Source organism: Polyodon spathula, chromosome 24 (genome assembly GCF_017654505.1).
Source record: "Polyodon spathula isolate WHYD16114869_AA chromosome 24, ASM1765450v1, whole genome shotgun sequence".
Lineage (NCBI taxonomy): Eukaryota > Metazoa > Chordata > Actinopteri > Acipenseriformes > Polyodontidae > Polyodon > Polyodon spathula.
This window is the reverse complement of record NC_054557.1, coordinates 46,820-64,844: the sequence shown is the minus strand read 5'-3', so window position 1 is coordinate 64,844 and position 18,025 is coordinate 46,820. Positions and strand designations below refer to the sequence as shown.

Below are 18,025 nucleotides of genomic sequence, written 5' to 3'. Positions count from 1 at the left end.
ATAGCTTCCCCACATTGTCTAGATGAAGACATTTCTGAGTCAACAAAAACTCCTAGTTCTTTTTCATAGATTCCTTCTCCAATTTCAGTATCTCCCATATGATATTTATAATGTACATTTTTATTTCCTGCGTGCAGTACCTTACACTTTTCTCTATTAAATGTCATTTGCCATGTGTCTGCCCAGTTCTGAATCTTGTCTAGATCATTTTGAATGACCTTTGCTGCTGCAACAGTGTTTGCCACTCCTCCTATTTTTGTGTCGTCTGCAAATTTAACAAGTTTGCTTACTATACCAGAATCTAAATCATTAATGTAGATTAGGAATAGCAGAGGACCTAATACTGATCCCTGTGGTACACCACTGGTTACCACACTCCATTCTGAGGTTTCTCCTCTAATCAGTACTTTCTGTTTTCTACATGTTAACCACTCCCTAATCCATGTACATGTGTTTCCTTGAATCCCAACTGCGTTCAGTTTGAGAATTAATCTTTTGTGCGGGACTTTGTCAAAAGCTTTCTGGAAATCTAAATAAACCATGTCATATGCTTTGCAATTATCCATTATCGATGTTGCATCCTCAAAAAAATCAAGCAAGTTAGTTAGACACGATCTCCCTTTCCTAAAACCATGTTGACTGTCTCCCAGGACCCTGTTACCATATAGGTAATTTTCCATTTTGGATCTTATTATAGTTTCCATAAGTTTGCATATAATAGAAGTCAGGCTTACTGGTCTGTAGTTACCTGGTTCAGTTTTGTTTCCCTTTTTGTGGATCGGTATTACGTTTGCAATTTTCCAGTCTGTCGGTACCACCCCTGTGTCAAGAGACTGCTGCATGATCTTGGTTAGCGGTTTGTAAATTACTTCTTTCATTTCTTTGAGTACTACTGGGAGGATCTCATCCGGCCCAGGGGATTTGTTTATTTTAAGAGCTCCTAGTCCCTTTAACACTTCTGCCTCAGTTATGCTAAAGTTATTTAAAACTGGACAGGAACTGGATGACATGTGGGGCATGTTGTCAGTATCTTCCTTTGTAAAAACTTGTGAAAAGTAATCATTTAACATATTTGCTATTTTTTTTTCTTCCTCTACGATTTTGCCATTTGTATCTCTTAAACATTTAATCTCCTCTTTGAATGTTCTCTTGCTGTTGTAATATTGGAAAAACATTTTGGAATTGGTTTTAGCTCCCTTAGCAATGTTTATTTCTATTTCTCTCTTGGCCTTTCTAACTTCCTTTTTGACTTGCGTTTGCAGTTCTGTGTATCTTTCTGCGTACTTTCTTTTTGGTCCTTTTTTAATGCTCTGTAAAGTGTCTTTTTTTCGCTGAATATTTTTTTTAATTGATCTATTAAACCATTTTGGCAATTTAGTTTTACATTTAGATTTGTCTACTTTAGGGATATAATTGTTTTGCGCCTCTAGTACTACATTTTTGAAGAACAACCATCCTTCTTCTGTGGGTGTTTTCTCTATTTTACTCCAATCTACTTCTGTTAGTCTCTGTTTCATACCTTCATAGTTTGCTTTTCTAAAATTGTAAACCTTAGCTTTAGTCATTTCTTTTGGGGATTTAAAAAACACTTCAAATGAGACCATGTTGTGGTCTGAGTTTGCCAGTGGTTCTCTGACCTCTGTTTTAGTTATTCTATCTTCGTTATTTGAAAAGACTAACTCAAGGCATGCTACCCACCGGGTTTTTCCATGTTATTTGGGGGAAGTTGAAATCCCCCATTAGTATGGCTTCTCCTTTGCTACACGCATTTCTAATGTCATTGTATAACAGATTATTTTGCTCACCGTCTGAATCTGGCGGTCTATAGCATGCTCCTATTATTATGCCCTTTGAATTTTTGTCCGTTATTTTGACCCATATTGATTCTGCTTTATTTTCTTTGTCCAGGTTTGACACCTGGGCTTCAAGACTGTTTCTTATGTATAGCGCCACCCCTCCTCCTCTTCTGTCTTCTGTCCACAAATATTATATTCGTCCCCATCACTCTCAGACAACCAAGTTTCTGTAACACCTATCGCATCATAGTTACCTGTTAGTGCAGTAGCTTCAAGTTCTAGAATTTTGTTTCTGATACTTCTAGCATTTAGATAAATACATATAATGGTTGTCTTACCTGAGTTGTTGTTGTTGTTTTGATGTTGTTCTCCCTTCTGTTTTTTTGTTGATTTCTCCCCCCTTCCTTTCTAGTTTAAATGCTTCTGAACCTGTTCGAGGATCTTTTCTCCAAGTAGACTGGTTCCCTTGTTATTTAAGTGCTATTTAATATACAGATGGTCCTCGTTGTAGAATGTGGTCCAATGATCAAGATAGGTGAAGCCTTCCCGTGTGCACCACGTCTTCAGCCATGCGTTTTAATTAATTATTTCCAGCTGTCCATATGGTCCTTTGCAAGGTGCCGGTAGTACACCAGAAAATACCACAGTTTTGGTTTTCTCTTTTAATTTCCTTCCTAGCTCTCTGAATTTGTTTTGCAGGGATTTTGGTCTGTCTCTTCCAATGTTGTTTGTACCGATGTGGACGACTACTACCGGGTCGTCTCCTGTTCGTTCTAAGAGCCTGTCCACGTTCTCAGTGATGTGCTTGACCGAGGCTCCCGGAAGGCAGCACACTGTTGTAGTAAGGGGGTCCAAACTGCGAATTGAACTTGCTGTGTTTCTCAATATGGAGTCCCCAACAATCATGACCTCTCTTCTTTTTGTTGTCTGGTCACCACTGTCAATAGGGTCCTGGATGTTGTTCCTTTGTTCTCTTGTTGGTTCTGCTCATCAAAATTCTGAAGTGACTCAAATTTGTTGGTTGTTTTGATTTCTGGTGGTTGTGTTTGACGAAGTTTCTTTTTTTCCCTGCTTCTGCCTACCTGAACCCAGCTGTTCTGACCTTCTATCTCCCTGGTGGCTTTCAGTCTGTTAGGGGTGATGCAGACTTCCATGAATTGTGGGTGTGCCAGTTCCTCAAGATCCTGTTGCTGTCTCGCTTCTTCCAGCTCCATTTCTAGTATACTTACTAGTTTATGCAAGTCCTGGATCGCGCGGCACTTTACGCACACTTGGTTTAGCTCCGCTGGGTTTTCTCGGATTTCCCACATCAAGCAGGTGTCACAGATTACTGGCTTGAAGACCATGTTGAGGTTTTTTTTTTTTTTGAAGTTTAGTTTCTTCTGCAGCCGTCAACCTGCTTTGAAACTGCTTCTAAACTGCTCTGTACTTTTCCACGCCTGTACTTTTCCCACTCGCTGTCGCTTCCACTCGCTGTCCCCGGGAAGACTGCCTCGTTTATCTGCGTTGTTCTGCTGTGCTGTTGGCTCCTCCCCTCGCCCGTGTCTCAGAACGGCGCTGAATTTGAATCAGCTGCTCCGAGTTTCAGCTTATTTGTTATCAGAAAAACACACGCAGCTGTTTGACTTTGAGCTGCTGCTGTGTTTCCCCAATGTCCTCTTTTTTCTGATTAAAGCAATTCAAGATGCAATTTCTCCTTACTGCTTTTAAACTGCTCTGTACTTTTTCATGTCTGTACTTCTCCCACTCGCTGTCGCTTCCACTCGCTGACTCTGGGCTTAGTATTATAGTAGTAGTGGCAGTGGTAGTAGTGACAAATACTGTAATAATAAAAAAAATCAAAGAATAAAAAACAGTACTAATAGTATTAATAATTTAGCTAATGCCTTTATCCAAGGTGACTTCTTTAACTTACTCCAGCAGCTTATATTGTTTGTTTTGGATTGTCCTTTTATTATAGCGAACAAAGGCTTTGGACCGGATTGTTATAGCAAGGGTGTACTCTATTTAGTATTTGACTTGTATGTTTAATATACGACACTTGAACATTTGTTGTTTCATTTTTGTTATTTTCCATCTCCCATAGTGTTCAACATTTAACAGATGGTATAAAGAAGTTTGGATCAGGATCCAGTACCATCTTACAAAAAAGTAATATACTGCAAGTGCACTTGTGCCAAAACTGTCTGGTTTTAGTATAGTATTGGTACCATTATACTTTTTATATTCTTTTTGTAAATAATGCTGTGTAGTTCTCAAATATTTGACATTTCTTAGATTGTATCTTGCTTCTCTTTTGCATACCTGCATTGTCTCTTGCTAGATATACACCTCCAGATTCTAACAGATACTTTTAGAAAACCAGGAGCAACTTCTGCTCTGGATCAAAAAGCTATAATGCTCAGTGGCTGCCCGGCAATGTGGTTAACTGTCGTAAAACTAGTAGAAACGAACTGTCGTGCATATTTACATTATATATTTAGGATTTATGTCACAACTGTGCCCTTAAAATACCCATTATAGCTCATAATGTAATTATTAACCATACTAAACACAATACCTCAATAAGAACTAGTGATTCTGGCTTAATTATCCCTAGATTCATGATGGAAAGAGATTAACAATTAATATTATGCATGCTTAAGTATTTCAAATCAATCATAAATGTGTGTTTGTTATTAGACAAAAAGAAACCTAACAATCCAAATTAGTATTACATGTATTCATATTCTCCAACAAATAAGAATAAAGGTTAGGCTTCATAGTTAAAAACATGTATAAAGATAAAACAAAGTAAAACATTCAAGGAAAAGTAGTGCATTGTTAAATGTTCATAATGAATCCTTGATGTGCTCTCTGGTCATAGAGTTCTGCATTAGTGAAGCAGTCTTTAGTAGTTCATCACTCATTGTTCGGTTTAGTCATGCATTACATATACATGCACTAGCTTCCAAGTGGCTAAGTACGCATATACAATGTTCCAGCATCTAGCTGGATAGACGCACAGTACGTATTGTGACAATATCAATAGCATGGCTTCAGTAAGTAAAGACACAATAGAAGTTTGGTACTTATTCTGTTGGTGCGATGTTTAAAACGAAGTCTTCTTAACACAGCCGTCCTCTCTGTGAAAATGAGTTGTGCAGCAGCACAGCGAAGCATCTCCGTGAAGTGTGTAGGCAAAAGCTTTTCTCGTTCCGGAGGGAGCCCATCTTCTCCGGGACAGCTTTGAAGATTAGATCATTGCATCTTTCAGGTTTATTGGGAAACTTACTTAAAATAACTATTAAACTTGTGTCCACAAGTTATGTAATTAAAATGATTATTAAAGCATTTCAACTAACTTTTAACACAATCATGGTACAACTGCATAGTCACTTGGCTTGGTAAGTTTTATGACACCTTAGGAGACCAGACAATCAGATAGCATTTTGGAAGGCTAGCTTCAAAGAGTTAACACTATGTTTGGCCTGTGGATTTAACCATGAATTTCTTTGACAGAACTAAAACACAAATCTGGGAAAAACAAATGTAAGTCTGTAAAAAGAATGGAATTTTGAAGTTGAAAAAGTGTGTGAACCCTGCAAATGTTGAACTGAAAGATTCACAGCCCAGTAATAATCTTATTAAAGGTAAGCTATGGATAGCATACTGCTTTACGTACAGTATTTAAACCTAAATGGCTGTCAACTTCAGCAGTGCATTGAAAGAAAGGGTTACCATTAACCAATGACCTGTTTCACATTAGCACTATTTTGCCGTGAATGATAGTAAAGCAAAGAAGAAAAAGAATAGGGAATAATAAGTTCCCAGTTTATTTGCCTGTGTGTATTGTACAGTAAGTAGACTGTTAATAAAGGAATGTATTATTGAGTGCTCTGTAACGTGCGGCAGAGAACTTTTCACACGACCGATAAATGCAGGTTTAAACGTCATACCAACAGGATAAAGCAATGCTTGCATCTGTAATTTACCAAAAATTGTGGTTAGGGAAGGGAGTGTGATTCATAACTCTTTAAACCACTGGTAGGACTGGAAATACAAGGAATACTGCTGTGAGAAAATCAATCCAGTAGATCTGTCAGCTTTGTCAGTCGTTCTGAAAGCAGGTGGGGAAGTACTGTAAGGAATGTGCTTTCAGCAAAACGTATAACAAAGCCTTTAAAAACAACCTTACTAGTACCTCCCTTACCAGCAGCATTTTCACAAGCCTGTCTTCCTGTTGATCAGGGTGCCTTTCTGTGTCTCTACTGTATTTTGCACACAGGAAGTAAACAATTTGTTGGGGTTTTATTTGAAAAGCACGCTTGTAGTTTACAGATCTGCTGGGGTTGTGTTTTGGTCCAGATAGTAGAGAGAGTGTTCCTCTTGACAGGAGGGGCTCTTTACAGTTAATGGCTCCTTGTTTCGGAGCATTCAGTCACGTACTCCACTCAAGCAGAGACTGAAAGGTGTGTTCAATTGTTTTAAATAGAGAAACTCATTTCAACTTTGAACTGAGGCATCCAGAAATGAAAGCTATTTTAATGTATTTTTTGATTTTATACAATATTTTTGGTTCTTAACGCCCTTATAGTGTAACTATCTTGCAAACCATAGTCCCTTTCACACTGGCGCCCCTACCCATGGTGAGACAAAATGCACGATGGCTGTTCGTAAGCAGATCAATTAACAAATCGCCTCGTCTGCGTGAAGGTTTCACTTCCGCAAGAAACTTGCCAGTCATTTCATTTTATTCTGTTTAGCGATATTTATGTTGATTGAGACTCTCCATGAGCCAAATTGCAGCAGAGATGAAGTAACATTTCCTCTAATCAACATTTGTTTTGTGTACTTGCTTCTGTCACCCAGGTCTGTCCTGCTTCTTCAAAAAGCATTGTGAAATTGGGTAGTGACCCAGGTAGAGCAAGTCAGTGTGAAATGGGCTTGTGAGTACTGAACACTGATCAAAGCACACACTTACAAAAAACAGGGCTGTGTGGAATATGGAGTTTAGAGCCTTGCTAGCAATGTACATGGAAATAATTAAACAATGGACTACAATCCCAAGGAAAAACTCAGTGATAAAAACACTTCTCTGGAAAACCTTGTTTTTGTTTTCAGATGAGCTGGTATTTGTAGCTGAAATACATTTCTGATCAGATTGTGAATGCATTTGGTTGCACACGTGTGCCTAAAATAACATGATGGTTGCACAAACAACTTGTTTTGGTTGTATATGCAACCAAATTGGGCACACACACACACACACACAGTTCTTCATTTCAGTCATTACAGCTGCTGTCTAGTAAAAGATAACTTTCACATGTTTTAGCCTCTGGCTATATCAACGATGCAGATCTTTTTCAAACATTTCATTTTTCTTCATATTTACAAACCATTCGACAAGAGATGCCTTCCATTTATTATGGCCCTTGAGATACTTTGTTAACAAAAATGCTGGGTGAAGGATTTTTTTTTTTCCTGTACTGTGCGCGCTGGCTGTGTGTCCCGCTCCCTGTACTGTACACACTGGCTTTGTATCCCACTCCCTGTACTGCTGGTTTTGTGTCCCGCTCCCCGGAGGCTCGTCACACAGTATTCGTTTCAGAGAAGTGTGTGCGGCTCTAGCAGTGTTACTGCATTCTTACTGTGAAGTGCAATACTTTGAATTGGCAGAGTTTCCATTTGAGGAAGTCTCTTCTACAGATAGTTCTGGGTGAAAGTTAATGGTTCAGTAAACCTTCTATTATCCAAGTTGATCCTGACCAGGGGGTGTTCGGATAGTCAAATTGATCCAGACCAGGGGGTGTTTGGATAAACAAATTCATCCAGACCAGGTGGTGTTTGGATGATCAAATTGCTCAGATAATCGAATACAGTAATTGAAACTGTTTCACTTTCCTAATCAAGATAGAGATCACATACTGTACACTACTACTGCAGCACCCCTTTACCTTTAAATATATATGATGCTGTACTGTACTGAAGTAGAAGAGATTGAAGGCAGGGCTGACAGGTTACCAAGGGGCTGTTTAATAACAGAGGATCTGTGATAAACTAGGTTTGGAAAAAGTTTAGCTGTACGTAACTCACATTGATTCTGTGTGCTTTAATAAACACAGCTGCACAAGATGGGTTACTACAGACCAGTTTGATTTTATTTGTGTTTTGATGAAGGTTCACAAATATTGCAAAGTGTATTTGAGAAATGACCAGCTTGTATAGCATGTGTCTGAAAGAGATCCTTTTCTTTCACACTATTTTTTAATCAAAGTTCCTATCAGACAGAAATAGCCTGGATTATTGCAGTGTATCCTGTATACATTCATTCTATCAATCAGAAATAGCCTGGATTTTTACAGTGTAAATGTATACACTCATCCTGTCAGTCAGAAATATCTCGGGTTATTACTGTATACTCACAGCAACATGGAAAAAGCAGCTGGTATTCCCTCAGTGTCATATTTTTTCATTGCCAGAGCAAACAGTGTCAAAGCTTTCATATATTTCTATACTGTGCACTGTTCAGTAAACTATAGGCTATATGCTTATACTTCAAGATTGTGCCAAAGGAGGACAGTAAATCTAGTTACCAGCTTGCACAATGGAAAAAAAACAAAACATGTTCAACTCCAGTAGTTGGGACACACAGCTGGCTAATTCCCAGGCCTTCCATGGCATTCACCTCTGAAAGCTGGGTTCAAATCGATATGCTCAGGCCATGATTAAATAAAAAAGTTTGGTGTTCAGCCTAATGTACTCCAGACAGCCCTTGTCTCAAAAGAAAGGGCACGTGGTGTGCTACTGTTAGTCTGCTCCAGGTAACACTCTTGTGGTGTCGTTGTCTGGACTGGGACCCACAGATCTGGACAAGCCCCAACACAAGCTGCTCTTTAAGAGATGTTTGTGTGACCTGAGATTCCTTTACTTCATTCACATGCCCCAGCCCTGTAATAGCTGTATGAATCTGTGCACTCAGTACACTCAGAATGCAAAAATAAATAAATAAATAAATGTGGACTTGCATGTAGCAAAAATTAATTAAGGCACAAAACCATCAGATAGTCGCAAGTTAGAAACAGACTTCTGTACATCTCCACAGAATGCAGTTTCATGTCATAGCCAGCTTTGTGCTGTAAATTGGTCAGTGTTACCAGTTACCAGTCCCTGTTGATGATATTGCAAGTTCCACACTAGAAGAAACATGTTTACTGTGCTGCTGCAGTAGAGCATCTGTTTGCTTGTGTTACTGTGCTGCTGCTACTGCTGTAGAGATTCTGTTTGGTTGTTCAGTATTGCTTCACCCTTTTCAGTGCAGTGCCTTCTTTTCTGATTGCTAATTCACTAATAGAAGCTAGTCTACAGCTTATCAGTGGATTTTGTTTTAATTTAGGTGAAGTCGATATTTTCCACTAGCCTATTACTATTACTACTACTAATTTTTAAAAATTGTATTTATCTTTTATTTTTAAAAAAGACGTTGCTGCGTGTCACCATACAGAATACATCACACGGTATGATAAGCAAATCCCTTTGATGTCCCTTTTTTAATGTTCACAACCAGCAACCTACTATCGTATTAGATAAGGAGATAATTGTGGCAGCCATTGACGTCATTCTGCTTTCCTAGTTGTAGTTGTGTATTCAAAGCCCTGTAAATATGTTGTGTGTGTTTGTGCATGCGTGCGTGCGTGCGTGTGCATAGCCTCCCCCACTGCTGTGTATGAACTCCGAGTCCGGTCTGTGGGCTCTGCAGGTTGCAGGGAGGGGAGAGAGCACGCGGTGATGGGCCTGTCTGGCGCAGACAGAGAACATGCTGTTTCCAGAACACTGTGCTTCTAACAGGGGATTTGCATACAGAACAGGTCCCATTTCCATATCTTAATGCCGGCTGGGTTGTGACCTTGACTGGGGTCTGATTGCACAATACCGGCTTTGTGGAGATTACTGCTGCCTGGGATAAGGGGCTGTACTGTATTATAACGCAGCAGGGAGGGACCTCCGCCACGGGCATTGGCCAGAGGACCTATGCAAAAGCACGTTTTGCAGTAGGGGACTGATTGAGCAGCATGGGAGCTAGGTGTCATTTAGTATCTGAGCAAAGTCTGTTTTACCTTAAAATACCCCAAAATATGGGTTCTTACAGTGGTGACTAGTGGAACATCATTCAGTGATTTTCCCACTGGGGGAAATAGTTGAATAGTGTTGTCCAATTGTGATGAAACTTGCGGAGGACCTTCTTTGGCACCCATTATTGAATAATACATTCAATAATGGGTGCCAAAGAAGGTCCTCCGCAAATTTGGCTGCGGGTAAATGGATGTTGTCAGTATGTCACAATTACATTCTTCTTTAAAATGAAGACGTCTGTCCTTGTATGGAGAGGAGCCGGCTGCAGTTCAGGTTCTATCCCAGTGGAGTGGAGCTGGTTGCAGTGCCGGCCCTATCCTAGTGGAGTGCATGTGGAATGGAGCTGGTTGTAGTTTAGGCTCTATCCTAGTGGAGTGCATGTGGAGTGGAGCTGGTTGCAGTGCAGGCTCTATCCCAGTGGAGTGGAGCTGGTTGCAGTTCAGGCCCTATCCTAGTGGAGTGCATGTGGAGTGGAGCTGGTTGTAGTTTAGGCTCTATCCCAGTGGAGTGCATGTGGAGTGGAGCTGGTTGCAGTGCAGGCCTTATCCCAGTGGAGTGGAACTGGCTGTGGTGCAGGCTCTATCCTAGTGGAGTGGAGCTAGCTGCAGAGCGGTCAGACTGTTACTAGCAGGCTCCAGGAGAGCTTTCCATCAGCTGCAGCGAGCAGTGCACCTCCGTGTTGATCTGGCATTCACACACAGACCCAATTCTTCCAATGAGGGGTCCCCCTGACCACATAGTTTTAAAACACCTGAGGACTCCAGTGAGAGGTGGCTATATTATAAGTAGTTTATAATCCAGGGCTTGTAATGGAATGTGAAACAAACAATGTGATTGGTCGGGCAAGGTTCCAGCTGTTCGTATATTGGGTGGATACAGACAGTTGGAGCCTTGTCACGTAGTTGAAATTCTGTGAGACAGCGCAGTGATTTAGAATAAGTATCGGGAGCCATCTTACTTGCACTCATCCACAGATGTAGAGCTGTAACTATGAAGCTCAGTGACCAATTACCTGCAAAAAATCCCAAAGTAGTAAGTAGACATGCCAATTTGGATGAAGAAGAATTAAATGAACTGGAAGATAGCAAAACAGAAATATACCCAAAAAATAAAATCACTGTCTTTATGCTCACTTGCCCCGACTTTGGCACTTTAAATTATGTATTTTTAACGATTTGATTACGGTTAACAAAAAAAAACAAAAAAAAACAGAAAGACACTTGTGCAAGTTATCCACTCCACTCTGACACAGATCTTGAACAAATTACTGAAATCCGAGATGCCGTAGAATTTCTTTTTATCCTCAGGTCTGTTCTGCTCAGTGTGTTTGCACTGGTAGGAAGAAAAAATAACTCTGTGCCATCTCAACTCTGCCCCCTGGTGTATTTTTTCAATGGCAATGTGCACACCATCAAAAACATTATGTACTTTCTTTTACATGTTTTAACTGAATTAATTTACTCATCTTAGAGTGTAGTTAAAGTTATACATGGGACTGTTTATTTGGTGTAAGGATATTTAATAAAAAACACTAATAATGTTTTGCCTTTAAATATGGTATATGCTTTTTCTTTTCTTTTTTTTTTTTAAATCCACTGTTTTACGTGGATTATAAATACAGTAAGGCCCTTTAGGTCATCTGTATACATTGAATATACAGACTTCTCGGGGGTAGGAAGAGGCCTCCATATACATCGACTATACGGACGCCTCATCCAGCCTTATCAGTGTTTGCTCCAGGACTTAGACTGAGGGTCAGTGTGGCCTCCTCTCAAAATTTTAGGGGGGCATTTTCTTCAGTGAGGGGGTCAATATGTTTGATTTAGAACCAACCACCATTTCCTATTTTTGTTTGTTACCAATAGTTTACTGACCTTTTTGTTTCTGAAGAACAAAAAATAAAACTGTAAAGCTGTAGATACAACCAAGGTGTCTACAATACTCATCTTTGGGGAAAATATTGGGAAATGTGTCACAGTGTTGCTGGGGTATCACTGAGTAGAGGATATTTATTGTAACAAATCACATTAGAACAGGGGTTTTTGATCTTTTTAAGCTGCATACCTCTTTCCAAAAAATGTAGTCCACTGCATACCCCCATCTGAGAGAGTCATAATAAAATGAAAACAGAAATAAAAGGTCTGTACAATAAAATGATGCAACAAAATGTACAAGCCTTAGAGTGTGTTTTGGATACAATTATAAAAGTTACAGTATTATAACGGAAATATATTTTATATTTTCTTTTGGATAAAAATAGTCCCTCAAACAGGTTTCTAGTTGTTGGAAACATCAACAACATTTTATGTAATTTACTAATTTAAATCAACAAAGCCTTCATGCTAGCCTCAATCACTCAGAAATGACATAGGACTATTCCTTGATAGCAAATTGCAATCATGTATTTTTACTGACAATAAAATTACAGGAAAGAAGACAAAAAAAAGTTCACTATCTACACATCTCTACAGCTGACCTCATTACGAAAACATTTTATTGGAGTTTTTAAACTCTTGGTGATTGAAACGTACAGTACTGATGCTAATTAAAAAAATAATAATAAAATGCTTACAGTGTGATGGATGTCCCTGCTTGTTACTACACAAATCACTGATGATGGGAGGGAAATAGGAGAGAGCTTCAGTCGTAAGTTTTTACAAAGGAGGATACGGACAACATGCCCACATGTTAACCAGTTCCTATCCAGTTTTAAATAACTTTAGCATAACCGAGGCAGAAGTGTTAAAGGGACTAGGAGCTCTTAAAATAAACAAATCCCCTAGGCCGGATGAGATCCTCCCAGTAGTACTCAAAGAAATGAAAGAAGTTATTTACAAACCGCTAACCAAGATCATGCAACAGTCTCTTGACACAGGGTTTGTACCGACAGACTGGAAAATTGCAAACTTAATACAGAGTCACAAAAAGGGAAACAAAACTGAACCAGGTAACTACAGACCAGTAAGCCTGACTTCTGTTATATGCAAACTTATGGAAACTATAATAAGATCCAAAAATGGAAAATTACCTATATGGTAACAGTATCCTGGGAGACAGTCAACACTGTTTTAGGAAAGGGAGATCGTGTCTCACTAACCCGCTCGATTTTTTTGAGGATGCAACATCGATAATGGATAATTGCAAAGCATATGACATGGTTTATTTAGATTTCCGAAAGCTTTTGACAAAGTCCGCTTAAAAAATTAGTTCTCAAACTGAATGCAGTAGGGATTCAAGGAAACACATGTACATGGATTAGGGAGTGGTTAACATGTAGAAAACAGAAAGTACTGATTGGAGGAGAAACCTCAGAATGGAGTGTTGTAACCAGTGGAGTACCACAGGGATCAGTATTAGGTCCTCTGCTATTCCTAATCTACATTAATGGTTTAGATTCTGGTATAGTAAGCAAACTTGTCAAATTTGCAGACGACACAAAAGTAGGAGGAGTGGCAAACACTGTTGCAGCAGCAAAGGTCATTCAAGATTCAGAACTGGGCACACATGACAAATGGCATTTAATACAGAAAAGTGTAAGATACTGCATGAAGGAATTAAAAATGTGCATTATAAATATTATATGGGAGATACTGAAATTGAAGAAGGAATCTATGAGAAAGACCTAGGAGTTTTTGTTGACTCAGAAATGTCTTCATCTGGACAATGTGGGAAAGCTATAAAAAAAGACCAACAAGATTCTCAGATATAAACTGTACAAAACTGTACAATGCATTAGTAAGACCTCATCTTGAATATTGTGTTCAGTTCTGGTCAGCTCACTACAAAAAGGATATTGCTGCTCTAGAAAGAGTGCAAATAAGAGCGACCAGAATTATTCCGGGTTTGAAAGGCATGTCTTTTGCAGACATGCTAAAAGAATTGAATCTATTCAGTCTTGAACAAAGAAGACTACGTGGCGACCTAATTCAAGCATTCAAAATTCTAAAATATTGTCAGTGTCGACCCAAGGGACTTTTTCAACCTGAAAAAAGAAACAAGGACCAGGGGTCATAAATGGAGATTAGACAAAGGGGCATTCAGAACAGAAAATAGGAGGCACTTTTTTACACAGAGAATCGTGAAGAATCAACTCCCCAGTAACGTTGTTGAAGCTGACACCCTGGGATCCTTCAAGAAGCTGCTTGATGAGATTCTGGGATCAGTAAGCTACTAACAACCAAGCAAGCAAGATGGGCCGAATGGCCTCCTCTCGTTTGTAAACTTTCTTTATGTTCTTAAGACATTTAAAAAGGAACCAAAAACATAGTACACCGAAAGAGTACACGGAACTGCAAACACAAGTCAAAAAGGAAGTTAGAAAGGCCAAGAGAGAAATAGAAATAAACATTGCTAAGGGGGCTAAAACCAATTCCAAAATGTTTTACCAAACAGCAAGAGAACATTCAAAGAGGAGGTTAAATGTCTAAGAGATACAAATGGCAAAATCATAGATGAAGAAAAAAATAGCAAATATTAAATGATTACTTTTCACAAGTTTTTACAAAGGACGATACGGACAACATGCCCCACATGTAAACCAGTTCCTATCCAGTTTTAAATAACATTAGCACAACTGAGGCAGAAGTGTTAAAGGGACTAGGAGCTCTTAAAATAAACAAATCCCCTGGGTCAGATTGGCAAACACTGTTGCAGCAGCAAAGGTCATTCAAAATGATCTAGACAAGATTCAGAATTGGGCAGACACATGGCAAATGACATTTAAATAGAGAAAAGTGTAAGCTATTGCATGCAGGAAATAAAAATGTGCATTATAAATATCATATGGGAGATAATGAAATTAAAGAAGAACTCTATGAAAAAGACCTTGGAGTTTTTGTTGACTCAGAAATGTCTTCATGGATAATTATCCATTATCGATGTTGCATCCTCAAAAAAATCAAGCAAGTTAGTTAGACACGATCTCCCTTTCCTAAAACCATGTTGACTGTCTCCCAGGACCATGTTACCATAAAGGTAATTTTCCATTTTGGATCTTCTTATAGTTTCCATAAGTTTGCGTATAATAGAAGTCAGGCTTACTGGTCTGTAGTTACCTGGTTCAGTTTTGTTTCCCTTTTTGTGGATCGGTATTACGTTTGCAATTTTCCAGTCTGTCGGTACCACCCCTGTGTCAAGAGACTGTTGCATGATCTTGGTTAGCGGTTTGTAAATAACTTCTTTCATTTCTGCGCTCCTAGTCCCTTTAACACTTCTGCCTCAGTTATGCTAAAGTTATTTAAAACTGGATAGGAACTGGATGACGTGGGGCATGTTGTCAGTATCTTTCCTTGTAAAAACTTGTGAAAAGTAATCATTTCATATATTTGCTATTTTTTTTTCTTCCTCTACGATTTTGCCATTTGTATCTCTTAAACATTTAATCTCCTCTTTGAATGTCCTCTTGCTGTTGTAATATTGGAAAAACATTTTGGAATTGGTTTTAGCTCCCTTAGCAATGTTCATTTCTATTTCTCTCTTGGCCTTTCTAACTTCCTTTTTGACTTGCGTTTGCAGTTCTGTGTACTCTTTCTGCGTTCTTTCGTTTTGGTCCTTTTTTAATGCAAGCAGAGAGAGACACAAGTAATAAATAGAATAGTTCTACCCTGAGATTTATTTTTGTTATTGTTTTGTTTTAGCGGTGTAGGTTGTGGCCCACAGCGACCTGTTAAATTGTTAGTTACCCTTGCTAAATTGTCTTTGATTTATTTATTATTGTAATAAGTTAAGATCGAGTTTGGACCTGAAATGGACTGAAGTCATTATTGTTTTTGTTACAATATTTTAATACTGAACATAATTAGTTTTTGAAAATGCTACTTACCAAAACCGTGACTGTATTACACAATAATTTCCTTTATTCTGATTCCAGTGGTATTTTCTCAATGCAAGATGTATTGTAGGGTGTGTGTGTGTGTGTCTGTGTTATTTTTTTTTATTATGCCATTATAGGCCTACTGGCGAAATGGTCAAGAGACAGTTGGTGCTTAACATATACTGAATTATTTTGACCCTGAATTTTTGCCTTTTTTTCCTCATAGAAAAGACAGATTTCACATATTTTACAACATTACTGTTGGCTACTTTTTTAAATAATTTTTTTACAAATCTACTGTACTTTGTCTATAAACTGTACTGTTGGCTACTTTTTTAAATTATTTTTTTACAAATCTGCTGTACTTTGGCTACTTTTTTAAATTATTTTTTTACAAATCTACTGTACTTTGGCTACTTTATTTTTTTACAAATCTACTGTACTTTGTCTATAAACTGTACTGTAGTATGCAGAAGTACACTAGGTCACTTCGTATCTCCAAACATCAAACAGATGATTTTGACAGTATTTTTAAGCACAAATATAATTTCAACATTCACTGCCGAAGCTGATTACTTATTCTTACATAAGTAATGGTCATGTGTAACAGGGATACAGGGTTATGTTTGCGCCGGGCCATGCTGTTAACAAGCCTGATGTTGTCGTCCAGGGTTTACTGTGAAACTCCCTGTAACCAAGAAGGGTTTGCGCGCATCCTAGTGGACTGGAGAATAAAAGCACGGGAGTTTAATTCCGAAAACGCAAGTGTAAACAAACAAGTAAAAAAGATTTGCCTGTCATCAGACATGTCATGTTAATATAAAATGCATTAATTTACTGCGTATTGGTATTGCGTCTGGTCTGGGAAGGGGGACACACAGGCACATTAAGAGAAATTCAGCGGGACATTTTTTATTTCAGAGGGGCGTTGGTGCAATAGCCCAGCGCGAACACTGCTTATTGCATAGTTATGGCTACTGTGAAAGATGCCAGGAATTTCAGTAGGTACACACAGCTCTCAAGACTTGGCTTAGTTTTTCTTTTTTTAATTATTATTATTCCTCATGTCAGATTGTAGAGTTTTTATTAATGCAGCACAGATACATTAAACCACTCAAAAAAACAAAATTAAAAAAAAGCACAAAGGTGCAGAATTCAGATTTATGCACAAATTTGATTTCCAATATGTTCAGAACTTTGGGATTCTCTGTGAAAACTGAACCACCTTCTTGTGCTTTGTTTGTCCACACAAACAAAAATCTGTACTGAATTGGAAAGCTCAGAATCCACCACTTGCCCTAGTCTCTTCCAGTGCTGAGGCCAGGGAGTGGGTTAGGTTAGGTTAGAGTTGAGTGTTGTGTTAACACACAGGGGTGTTAATAGTTTAGTGTAAACGTTATCCAAACAGGTAGACTTTTATCTGCACTACATGTGAAATATAGATGTTGGCGTTCAGTATAGTAAATATGTTAATTTTAAACTTGATATAAATGAAAACGGCTCTATTAACAAAGTTGCAGGGAAGCTACATTTTGAATTGAGCAAACTCCCATCTCTCTTTACAGCAAACAGGACTATTTTTGCTACCATTAACCAGCTCTCTGTCCTGCACTGCAGTCTCGTGAACCAGTGTGCCCAGTTAGACTACCAGCTGTGACCAGGATAAACCAGTGTTGCACATTCCCAATGTTTACGAGACAGAAGGCTTACCACTACTACACTCCTCCTCCAGAGTCTAGTGAGTGCTGGTTGCATAAAACAGCCTAAGGTATTGACTTGAGTATGTTAAGTTAGTTAGTGCAAACCCCTTAAACTCAGGAAACACTTGTGAGGAAATCTAAAGGAGAAACTGAACTCCTGTCTTTGCGAACAGCAGGGCTGCCATGGTAACCAGTGATTGGGCCTGGAAGACAGTAGACAGGCCTGTAGCCAGTTTCCCATGAAGTGTTTCTTGACTTGACAGAATACTGCTAATGACGAGTTTGATCAATGATGTGTTGTAATACTGTATATTGTAATGGATTGGGATTGGAGCCGTGCATGTAGCTGAGTATATTGTAATGGATTTCTAGCACAGTTAAAGTACAAATTGACTTTAGAGGCTGTCTATTATTATTTGGTATGGCCTCAGGGTTTTTGTCACAGTATGTATCTGTATTTTACACAAGTCCAGGGGACCATTGCTTTTGGGTAGTTGTTTCAGTTGCTCAGTACTTGAAGGCTCTGTACTCTTCAGTCTCTTCAGTTAAGTCTAGCATGTTCAGAACTGGAAAGATATGTTCCGCTGTGGGCAATTGCCAATGTC

At 38.7% G+C, this 18,025-nt stretch overlaps 1 protein-coding gene across 5 annotated transcripts in view; it reads left to right on the top strand.

Annotated features, from left to right (window-relative positions):
* LOC121298951 (tyrosine-protein kinase CSK-like) overlaps positions 1 to 18,025 on the top strand; it is a 110,482-nt gene that overhangs the window by 49,693 nt on the left and 42,764 nt on the right. The window lies entirely within an intron of this gene.